This window comes from Schistocerca piceifrons, chromosome 5 (genome assembly GCF_021461385.2).
Source record: "Schistocerca piceifrons isolate TAMUIC-IGC-003096 chromosome 5, iqSchPice1.1, whole genome shotgun sequence".
In the NCBI taxonomy this organism is placed as follows: Eukaryota; Metazoa; Arthropoda; class Insecta; order Orthoptera; family Acrididae; genus Schistocerca; species Schistocerca piceifrons.
Genome location: NC_060142.1, coordinates 444,748,517 through 444,760,541, shown reverse-complemented (window position 1 = coordinate 444,760,541; position 12,025 = coordinate 444,748,517).

Sequence of the window (12,025 nt, the reverse complement as noted above, 5' to 3'; positions counted from 1 at the left end):
ATTCAGTATCCAAATACCTTACAAGTTCAGACTGTAACTCACATTACATGTGTTTAGGTAGTTCACACTTATAAATCTTTCATTATTTATATATAATATTTGCTTGTGCAGCCTAACAAAATCAGTAGAATGTCATATTACAATTTAGTATACATAATTTTACTTCTCTGTTCGATTTTAAACTAATTTCATCACTCTACCAAATATATTTTTCTGTACCGATCCAGCATCTATAACTTAACATCCTTTCTGCACAAAGATTTTTTAAACTACCATTTTTGTTACTCATGTGGAGGTCCGCCACGTTTTTCGAGCGTTCAATGTGGGTGCCGCCATAAAATATGAAAGAGTTTACGTTAATTCAGTTTAAAGGGAATTAAACAGCCCTTGCACAGCGTATGTGCGAAAATGTGTTAACATTAAGTACAAAACACAAACACAGGACGAATTTGTCACACAGGAACACGCACCACATACTTCTTTGCCCCATTTCTTGTGTCATTAACTTCAAAATCATTTTACCTATGTACCTAGAAGGTCAGACAGAAAAAAAAATCTCTCGTAATTTTATGGTATTGTGAATGAAAGGTCTTTTAGTTTATCTTGGTGCACCACACCGATTACGAACACGAGATCCTAGCAGGAAAGAAAGAAATGCTGTAGGAAGCCATCTGAGGATGTGTTCGTAAAAATCAGAACCATACTATTGGCTGGTTGCTACTTAAACTACGTACCCTTTAAATCTGTATTCGTCATAGGTAACACTACACTGTAAGAGGTGTCATTCAAGTACCAGCTCGAATGTCAGGACAGGCATTTTAAAGGTTAAGATATTGACACGAAAGCACCAAAATTCGGAAATAATCCGGTATACACAGCAAGGTAAGGAACAAGATCAGACAAGACACAAGAATAATAGTTTTACATCCCTCTCAGTACCCCTGTGTGATGGTCAGTTCTGGTTTCCCGCAAAAAACGTGCGTTGAGTAGAATACAGAGGGAAAAATTATACTGTTGTGAAGAGTAAGGGACTGCTCCAGAACAGATCATTTAAAAAACTGAACTGTTCGTCGGGAAATGACAGTGGAAGCAAGTAAAAGTAGAACAATATATACTGGTACATATGATGGGCACTACAAGGTTTCTGAAACTGGTTCTACATTTTGAAGCAAGTGGAAGCAGAGAAATACAACGATCAAACAGAAATCGGGATATGCTCTGAGAAGACGAAACAGGTGCCAGGGATAGCGCGCAATGTGTTAAATAAGAAGATAATTCTGTTGTGGCGGTTTTGGTATTTTTCAAGGTACTTGGTTAGCTTTAATTATAAGAACTAGGTAAATAATGCATTAGGAGTGATACTTAAAAGTAACGTAGACAATATATCAAAATATTCCTCCCAGTGTTATTCTGAGAGGATAGTCTTTAATAGAGGAGAAGGATGATAAGAATTCTTCTACTTGTTGTTCGCGCTATTGACTAAAATACTGAATTAGAAATTTCAAACGGATGTTTCGAGCGTGCGTGAGGAAGGCCGTTTAAAACGGACGAAACGTCGGTTTTAAAGTTTATGATTTAAGTATTTTAGTACAACACCAAGGACGATTTTAATAATCTTGAAACACGCCGCAGAAGTCTACGTAGTTATGTGGAGTAGAAGGAGTTGCTCAACAGAAAGTTTTTCAGTTCATTCTTACACCTCATCACATTGCGTACATGACATTTGATATCCAATGGCAGATTTTTGCATATGTCTGTTCATTAATCTAACTCCTCTTTGTGCCAATTTTAACCCTGTGCAGTCTTTGTGAAAGTGGTTTTCGATAACAATTTTCTGAGAAAAGAGAAACATTGGCAATGACGAAGGAAATCAATGAACACACGTGCAGCGAAATAGTTGTTTAAATAATAAGTTTTTTGGAGAGATAGCTGCAGGATGTTTTACAATTAACGCCAGACGTAATTCTTGTAATATGATTATGAACTCTGAAAATACTTCCCTGTAAGCTGAGGGTCCTCAAAAAACGATTCTATTACTCATGTTTCTCGACGGTGACAGTTTCTTCAAAGTAATAAATAAGTTTACTGTAACCGTTATCGCCCCCCCCCCCCCCCCCCCCCCCCATGAACCATGGACCTTGCCGTTGGTGGGGAGGCTTGCGTGCCTCAGCGATACAGATAGCCGTACTGTAGGTGCAACCACAACGGAGGGGTATCTGTTGAGAGGCCAGACAAACGTGTGGTTGCTGAAGAGGGGCAGCAGCCTTTTCAGTAGTTGCAAGGGCAACAGTCTGGATGATTGACTGATCTGGCCTTGTAACAATAACCAAAACGGCGTCGCTGTGCTGGTACTGCGAACGGCTGAAAGCAAGGGGAAACTACAGCCGTAATTTTTCCCGAGGGCATGCAGCTTTGCTGTATGATTACATGATGATGGCGTCCTCTTGGGTAAAATATTCCGGAGGTAAAATAGTCCCCCATTCGGATCTCCGGGCGGGGACTACTCAAGAGGACTTCGTTATCAGGAGAAAGAAAACTGGCGTTCTACGGATCGGAGCGTGGAATGTCAGATCCCTTAATCGGGCAGGTAGGTTAGAAAATTTAAAAAGGGAAATGGATAGGTTGAAGTTAGATATAGTGGGAATTAGTGAAGTTCGGTGGCAGGAGGAACAAGACTTCTGGTCAGGTGACTACAGGGTTATAAACACAAAATCAAATAGGGGTAATGCAGGAGTAGGTTTAATAATGAATAGTAAAATAGGAATGCGGGTAAGCTACTACAAACAGCATAGTGAACGCATTATTGTGGCCAAGATAGATACGAAGCCCACGCCTACTACAGTAGTACAAGTTTATATGCCAACTAGCTCTGCAGATGACGAAGAAATTGAAGAAATGTATGATGAAATAAAAGAAATTATTCAGATTGTGAAGGGAGACGAAAATTTAATAGTCATGGGTGACTGGAATTCGAGTGTAGGAAAAGGGAGAGAAGGAAACATAGTAGGTGAATATGGATTGGGGGACAGAAATGAAAGAGGAAGCCGCCTGGTCGAATTTTGCAGAACACAACATAATCATAACTAACACTTGGTTTAAGAATCATGAAAGAAGGTTGTATACATGGAAGAACCCTGGAGACACTAAAAGGTATCAGATAGATTATATAATGCTAAGACAGAGATTTAGGAACCAGGTTTTAAATTGTAAGACCTTTCCAGGGGCAGATGTGAATTCTGACCACAATCTATTGGTTATGAACTGCAGATTGAAACTGAAGAAACTGCAAAAAGGTGGGAATTTAAGGAGATGGGACCTGGATAAACTAAAAGAACCAGAGGTTGTACAGAGATTCAGGGAGAGCATAAGGGAGCAATTGACAGGAATTGGGGAAATAAATACAGTAGAAGAAGAATGGGTAGCTTTGAGGGATGAAGTAGTGAAGGCAGCAGAGGATCAAGTAGGTAAAAAGACGAGGGCTAGTAGAAATCCTTGAGTAACAGAAGAAATATTGAATTTAATTGATGAAAGGAGAAAATATAAAAATGCAGTAAGTGAAACAGGCAAAAAGGAATACAAACGTCTCAAAAATGAGATCGACAGGAAGTGCAAAATGGCTAAGCAGGGATGGCTAGAGGACAAATGTAAGGATGTAGAGGCCTATCTCACTAGGGGTAAGATAGATACCGCCTACAGGAAAATTAAAGAGACCTTTGGAGAAAAGGGAACCACTTGTATGGATATCAAAAGCTCAGATGGAAACCCATTTCTAAGCAAAGAAGGGAAAGCAGAAAGGTGGAGGGAGTATATAGAGGGCCTATACAAGGGCGATGTACTTGAGGACAATATTATAGAAATGGAAGAGGATGCAGATGAAGATGAAATGGGAGATACGATACTGCGTGAAGAGTTTGACAGAGCACTGAAAGACCTGAGTCGAAACAAGGCCCCCGGAGTAGACAATATTCCATTGGAACTACTGACGGCCGTGGGAGAGCCAGTCATGACAAAACTCTACCATCTGGTGAGCAAGATGTATGAAACAGGCGAAATACCCTCAGACTTCAAGAAGAATATAATAATTCCAATCCCAAAGAAAGCAGGTGTTGACAGATGTGAAAATTACCGAACTATCAGTTTTGATAAGTCACAGCTGCAAAATACTAACACGAATTCTTTACAGACGAATGGAAAAACTGGTAGAAGCCAACCTCGGGGAAGATCAGTTTGGATTCCGTAGAAACACTGGAACACGTGAGGCAATACTGACCTCACGACTTATCTTAGAAGAAAGATTAAGGAAAGGCAAACGTACGTTTCTAGCATTTGTAGACTTAGAGAAAGCTTTTGACAATGTCGACTGGAATACTCTCTTTCAAATTCTAAAGGTGGCAGGGGTAAAATACAGGGAGCGAAAGGCTATTTACAATTTGTACAGAAACCAGATGGCAGTTATAAGAGTCGAGGGACATGAAAGGGAAGCAATGGTTGGGAAGGGAGTAAGATAGGGTTGTAGCCTCTCCCCGATGTTGTTCAATCTGTATATTGAGCAAGCAGTAAAGGAAACAAAAGAAAAATTCGGAGTAGGTATTAAAATTCATGGAGAAGAAATAAAAACTTTGAGGTTCGCCGATGACATTGTAATTCTGTCAGAGACAGCAAAGGACTTGAAAGAGCAGTTGAATGGAATGGACAGTGTCTTGAAAGGAGGATATAAGATGAACATCAACAAATGCAAAACGAGGATAATGGAATGTAGTCTAATTACGTCGGGTGATACTGAGGGAATTAGATTAGGAAATGAGGCACTTAAAGTAGTAAAGGAGTTTTGCTATTTGGGGAGCAAAATAACTGATGATGGTCGAAGTAGAGAGGATATAAAATGTAGGCTGGCAATGGCAAGGAAAGCGTTTCTGAAGAAGAGAAATTTGTTAACATCCAGTATTGATTTAACTGTCAGGAAGTCATTTCTGAAAGTATTCGTATGGAGTGTAGCCATGTATGGAAGTGAAACATGGACGATAAATAGTTTGGACAAGAAGAGAATAGAAGCTTTCGAAATGTGGTGCTACAGATGAATGCTGAAGATTAGATGGGTAGATCACATAACTAATGAGGAAGTATTGAATAGGATTGGGGAGAAGAGAAGTTTGTGGCACAACTTGACCAGAAGAAGGGATCGGTTGGTAGGACATGTTCTGAGGCATCAAGGGATCACCAATTTAGTATTGGAGGGCAGCGTGGAGGGTAAAAATCGTAGAGGGAGACCAAGAGATGAATACACTAAGCAGATTCAGAAGGATGTAGGTTGCAGTAGGTACTGGGAGATGAAAAAGCTTGCACAGGATAGAGTAGCATGGAGAGCTGCATCAAACCAGTCTCAGGACTGAAGACAACAACAACAACAACCGTTATCGGTCACAAATTGTATGCTATCTTGTTCAGATGTACGTGAATATATCATGTTTCAATTTGGAGTACCCCGTATCAGGCAATTACGACAAGAGAAAATCATATTTGTTTAGTACGCATTGATACTTCTACTGTGTCATTATGGAGGTGTATGTCGAGTAACCCTGGAATAGTCTGTGTTGTGTCTGCTTGTACGCCGCTTCTTCCATTACTTCGGCTGATTCAATTTCAGAGATCACTGTCTGAAGTCTCGTTTGCTTTTTCAGGAAGACACTGTTAAATGTACAGATTGTTGCTAATAAGTGCTAACGCTCCGTCTCAAATGACCGTCTGGCAGACGGGACGTTTACATCTCCAGCTAGTACCGTCGTAAAAGGCTAAGGCGTCTTGCCAGTGAAGCAGTTACAACTTGCGGAGGCCATTACTTAAGCTGCAAAAAAAAGCTGTTTGTAGTAGTAATAGCGAAAATACTGATAATTAACGGAGCATAGAAAAACTGTCTATTGGTGAAAATTGTCGAAGCATTTACTGCTGTGTAACCACAATGTTCAACTAATGTGGGTATACAGTTGCGAGGCGCAGACGCACTATGAACGTTAATTTATCTACCTTCCGTATCTTACACACATCCGTGGCCACGCTGTGGGCGTAGAAATGAAAATACTTCTCTGTAACTGCCTGATGGTTTCGATATTATGAAGATACATAAAAAAATACATCGATTTTTCATTACGAGTGAATAAGGAATTGATTAAACAAGACTCAAACAGATAGAAGACACGTACTTTCGTTAGACACTGGACTCGCATTCGGGAGGACGACGGTTCAATCCCGCGTCCGGCCATCCTGATTTAGGTTTTCCGTGATTTCCCTAAATCGCTCCAGGCAAATGCCGGGATGGTTCCTCTGAAAGGGCACGGCCGACTTCCTTTCCCATCCTTCCCTAATCCGATGAGACCGATGACCACGCTGTCTGGTCTCCTTCCCCAAACAACCAACCAACCAACACGTACTTTCGTAGTATTCAAAACAATTTATTATAAGTTGCAATGACATAACAAAAAAAAAACAATGTTGCGAACCACGTTGTCGTGATTACAGCGGTAGCATGGGACACCAGACCTACCAAAACTAATGCTCAAAACTCTGTCGGATTGAGATACGGAAAGGTTGAGATATTACCCGACGATATGTGGTTAGTATTGCCTTTACTGAGCATTATACTTGGGTCTTTGTTGGGTTATCATTGATACACTTAGTCCGGCACATATAGCTCACGCATGTGAATTATACTGTATTTGTGACAGGTTTTCTCAGTTCGGATATGTTTTCTTTCGACTGATCACATATTGACAAGTTTCACGTTTATTAATTCCGTTTTACAAATGACAGAGCGGACCTTCACAGAATCATTACGTGCATGTCATTCACATTTTTGTAACGAATTGGAAGGAAATTTTGCTTTAGGTGTTGCTATTATAATCGCTCATCACTGTACACGATGAGGCCTGGTTGTTTAAACCTTAGAGGTACGCGAAAAACTGGCTTCCGTCTCGTAATACGTAAAGTGTAAGTACCTTGTGTCATGTTTAAATCTGTGTCGAGCTTACGTTGAACAGACTGTATCTCATCAACTTCGCAGTTCGAATTATTTCGCATTAAGGATAACGGAATCAGAAAAAAAGGTGAAAGTACCACCAACTTTCAGACGGAATGTATACTTCTCTATCCTACGTCCCTATTTTTTCCGTCTTGACAAATGGGAATTTGGCCACTTGTTTGGTTTCGGCAGAAGTAATAATTACGTCCCGATGAAAAAAGAAACGAACGTTCGATAGCCACAAGTCGTTCCCTCTCACGTGACGGAAAATGATTTAAGAAAACAAACCAAGCAACAAATATTTAATGTAGACCGTTTTGAACAGCTTTTAGAAATACTGAGAACTGTGTTACACAATACACAGCGGCGTCGGTAATTTTTTTTCGGCTGTCTGTTCAGCTGTATGTTACACAATTAGAATGTTAACTCATTCTGAAAATTTCTATCTCATATAATAGTTATATCCAATATGTTCTCTGTCCGAGAACGTAAACACTGTCCGACATTAATGTGAGTGACTTTAATGTTGACGTTTTGAAACGGTGGGCACATTGGGTGTAACTCATTTTATGGCCTGACTGCCACAGAAAACACTCCAGACAGGTAAAGGCACCAATTCACAGGTTCAAATGGCTCTGAGCACTATGGGACTTAACTTCTGTGGTCACCAGTCCCCTAGAACTTAGAACTACTTAAACCTAACTAACCTAAGGACATCACACACATCCATGCCCGAGGCAGGATTCGAACCTGTGACCGTAGCGGTCACGCGGTTCCAGACTGAAGCGCCTTTAACCGCACGGCCACACCGGCCGGCCAATTCACAGGCTGAGCGCTCCTGTCTACGACAAATCCGAAACGTTTCATGAGTCCACAGGTAAAACCGGAAAGTCACAGGTAGTTGAGTAAGACTAAACAAATAGAAAATCTCAGTATTTCGGAAGATGGGTGGAAAGAGAATGAGAGAAATAGGATTTACCCCACTCGAATAGCCATAGTCTGCAGACCTGTGTTACAATCGTAGTGCTAACTGAAATACTAGTAATGAGGAGCTTGCACGTCGATTTTATATCGTTGTTGTTGTTGTGGTCTTCAGTCCAGAAACTGATTTGATGCAGCTCTCCATGATACTCTATCGTGTGCAAGCTTCTTCATCTTCCAGTACCTACTGCAACCTACATCCTTCTGAATCCGCTTAGTGTACTCATCTCTTGGTCTCACTCTACAATATTTACCCTCCACGCTGCCCTCCAATACTAAATTGGTGATCCCTTGATGCCTCAGAACATGTCCTACCAACCGATCCCTTCTTCTAGTACAGTTGTGCCATAAATGTCTCTTCTCCCCAATTCTTTTCAATACCTCCTCATTAGTTATGTGATCTACCCATCTAATCTTCAGCATTCTTCTGTAGCACCACATTTCGAAAGCTTTTAGTCTCTTCTTGTCCAATCTATTTATCGTCCATGTTTCACTTCCATACGTGGCTACACTCCATAAAAATACTTTCAGAAACGACTTCCTGACACTTAAATTTATACTCGATGTTAATAAATTTCTCTTCTTCAGAAACGCTTTCCTTGCCATTGCCAGTCTACATTTTATATCCTCTCTACTTCACCAACATTAGTTATTTTGCTCCCCGAATAGCAAAACTCATTTACTACTTTAAGTGTCTTATTTCCTAATCTAATTCCCTCAACATCACCTGAGATAACTCGACTACATTCCATTATCCTCGTTTTGCTTTTGTTGATGTTCATCTTATATCCTCCTTTCAAGACACTGTCCGTTCCGTTCAACTGCTCTTCCAGGTCCTTTGCTGTTTCTGACAGAATTACAATGTCATCGGCGAACCCCAAAGTTTTTATTTCTTCTCCATGGATTTTAATTCCTACTGCGAATTTTTCTTTTGTTTCCTTTACTGCTTGCTCAATATACAGATTGAATAACATCGGGGAAAGGCTACAACTCTGTCTCACTGCTTTCCCAACCAGTGCTTCCCTTTCATGCCCCTCAACTCCTATAACTACCATCTGGTTTCTGTACAAATTGTAAATGGCCAAATGGCCTTTCGCTCCCTGTATTTTACCCCTGCCACCTTCAGAATTTGAAAGAGAGCATTCGAGTCAACATTGTCGAAAGCTTTCTCTAAGTTTACATATGCTAGAAATGTAGGCTTGCCTTTCCTTAATCTATCTTCTAAGGTAAGTCGTAGGGTCAGTATTGCCTCACGTGTTCCAACATTTCTACGAAATCCAAACTGATCTTCCCGGAGGTGGGCTTCTACCAGTTATTCCATTCGTCTGTAAAGAATTCGTGTTAGTATTTTGCAGTCCCTTGTACTATCATCAAACAGAAATATTTAAGTGCCACCTGTCGTACTAGACGGCATGTACACTGAATAGCCAAAGAAACTGATACCGCTGCCTAATAGCGTGTAGGGCAACCGCGAGCACGCAGAAGTGCCGCAACACGACATGGAATGGACTCGAATAACGTCTGAAGTAGTGCTGGAAGAAACTGGCATCATAAATCCTGCAGGAATGTCCACAAGACGACGGGGTGGAGATGGCTTCTGAACAGTACGTTGCAATGCATCTTAGATATGGCCAATGATATTCATGTCCGGGGAGACTGGTGTAAGTGTTTAAACTCAGATGAGTGTTCCTGCTGGAATTGCCCAAGTCCGTGGGAATTCACAATGGACATGAATGGATGCAGATGATCAAACTGTATGTTTACGTATTTGTCGTCCTTCAGAGTCGTATCCATACGTATCAGGGGTCACATATAAATCCAACTGCAAACATCCTACGCCATAACAGAGCCTCCACCAGCTTGACCAGTCCCCTGCTGACAAGTAGGCTCCATGGATTCATGAGGTGGTCTCCATACCCGTACACGTCCATCCGCTCGATAGAACTTGAAACGAGACTCGTCCGACCAGGCAGCATGTTTCGAGCAATAAACAGTCTAATGTCGGTGTTGACGGGCCCAGGCGAGGCGTAAAGCTTTGTGTTGTGCAGCCATCAAGGATACACAAGTGGACCTTCAGATCCGAAAGTTCATATCGATGATGTTTCGTTGAATGGCTCACACACTGACACTTGTTGATGGTCCAGCATTGAAATCTGCAGCAATTTGCAGTAGGGTTGATCTTCTGTCACGTTCTCTTTAGTCGCCGTTGTTGTAGGATCTTTTTCTGGCCTCAGGAATGTCGGAGATTTGATGTTTTGGCGGATTCCTGATATTCACAGTATTCTCGCGAAAAGGTCGTACTGGAAAATCACCACTTCATTGCTACCTGATGTGTCCCATCGCTCGTACGCCAATTATAACACCACATTCGCACTCTCTTAAATCATGATAACTTGCCATTATAGCAGCAGTAATAGATCTAACAAGTACGCCAGACAATTCTTGTCTTATATAGGAGTTGCCGACCGCAGCGCCGTGTTCTACCTGTTTACGTATCTCTGTATCTGAATACTCATGCCTGCACTAGTTTGTTTAGTGCTTAAGTGTATTTGTATACACACAGGGTGGTCGGAAACAGTGCGAAAACCTTGTAAGGGTGTTGCAGGGACGGTCGTGATGGAAATAATTCGATACGCGACACCGTTCCATATTTATTTAGCACTGAAGTTGATCAATCAGGTCGTTGGGCGCGCAAATTCAAGCAGTCTGCCAGAGACAGTGTGGTCAAACGTACTTAGTTTGGTTTCCTCAACCCGAACAAATGCGGCTTTTGATGTCTTTCAAAAAAAAAAGGTAGATGTTAACGGGTAACGAGCATTTGAACTAAACTCACGAACCCCAGATGTCTGTGCCATTTGAACAACACTGAGGGACCCGCAGTGTCCTTGTATTATCGCCTTTAAGCGCGTGCAAGCGATTGAATATGCCCGCGCAACGACCTGGTCGGCTAACGTCAATTTAATTAAATCGGAAACGGCGAAACCTATCGATTTCTTTTTGTTAACAGTTATTTATCAGTACAACATCCTCACAAGCTCTGCAGGCTCTTACTGGCCACCCTGTATAAGAAGCATTCTCCCCCCATCTCCCCCTCTGCTTAAACGTGATCCAATCCGACGCCACCTCATAGCCTTCTTTTTACAGTGGAGAATGGCACATGACACACATACATCTCAAGTCTTCGGTCGGTCCAATTTCAAACGATGTATTTCCCTGTAACTGCAATTTTTTGGGAACCATACCAAAGCGATGGACAAGGCACTGGTGTAAACAAATTATTACTGTATTAGCACATTTTATACATTTTTAGTATTACTACTGAAATTGCTTGCATCTGTGACAGGCTAGAAGTGGGGGTGTTTTGATAAGTTACCTTCGAGGTGGTGGATGGAGGAATGACGGTAAAAAAAAGGACTCCCGTCCATGCGAAACCTGTATCCGCGCATTAGGTTTTTGATTAAGTTCAAAGGTAAGGATATTAGTAAAACAAACAGTTTATGCAGTACACCGCTTTTTAGCAGCACATATGCAAATACATGTGCCCAGCATCTGGGGAATTCCCACACATAATAGGTTCTATGACAAGATTAGCCGCGCGGGATTAGCGCTACAGTCATGGACTGTGCGGCTGGTCCCGGCAGAGGTTCGAGTCCTCCCTCGGCCATGGGTGTGTGTGTTTGTCCTTAGGATAATTTAGGTTAAGTAGTGTGTAAGCTTAGGGACTAATGTAATAACCTTAGCAGTTAAGTCCCATAAGATTTCACACACATTTGAACTTCTTTGACAAGATTAATCCTTACTAAATTGAGGGTTACCACTATCTTCCTATTACCCCTTCAATTGGAAAGGGGTGAAATAATACTGATTAATTTCTCATGTTGGGTTTCGCAGTCATGCAGAATTTTTTAAAGAACATCATAGTGCTGTTGACTGTAGAGATCTTTTATTTCACAATTGCAGTTTTGGTCTTTGGGCCATATGGCACAGCAAAAGATTTTGCTTCGGCACATTTTAGAAATGTATGTATGTCGG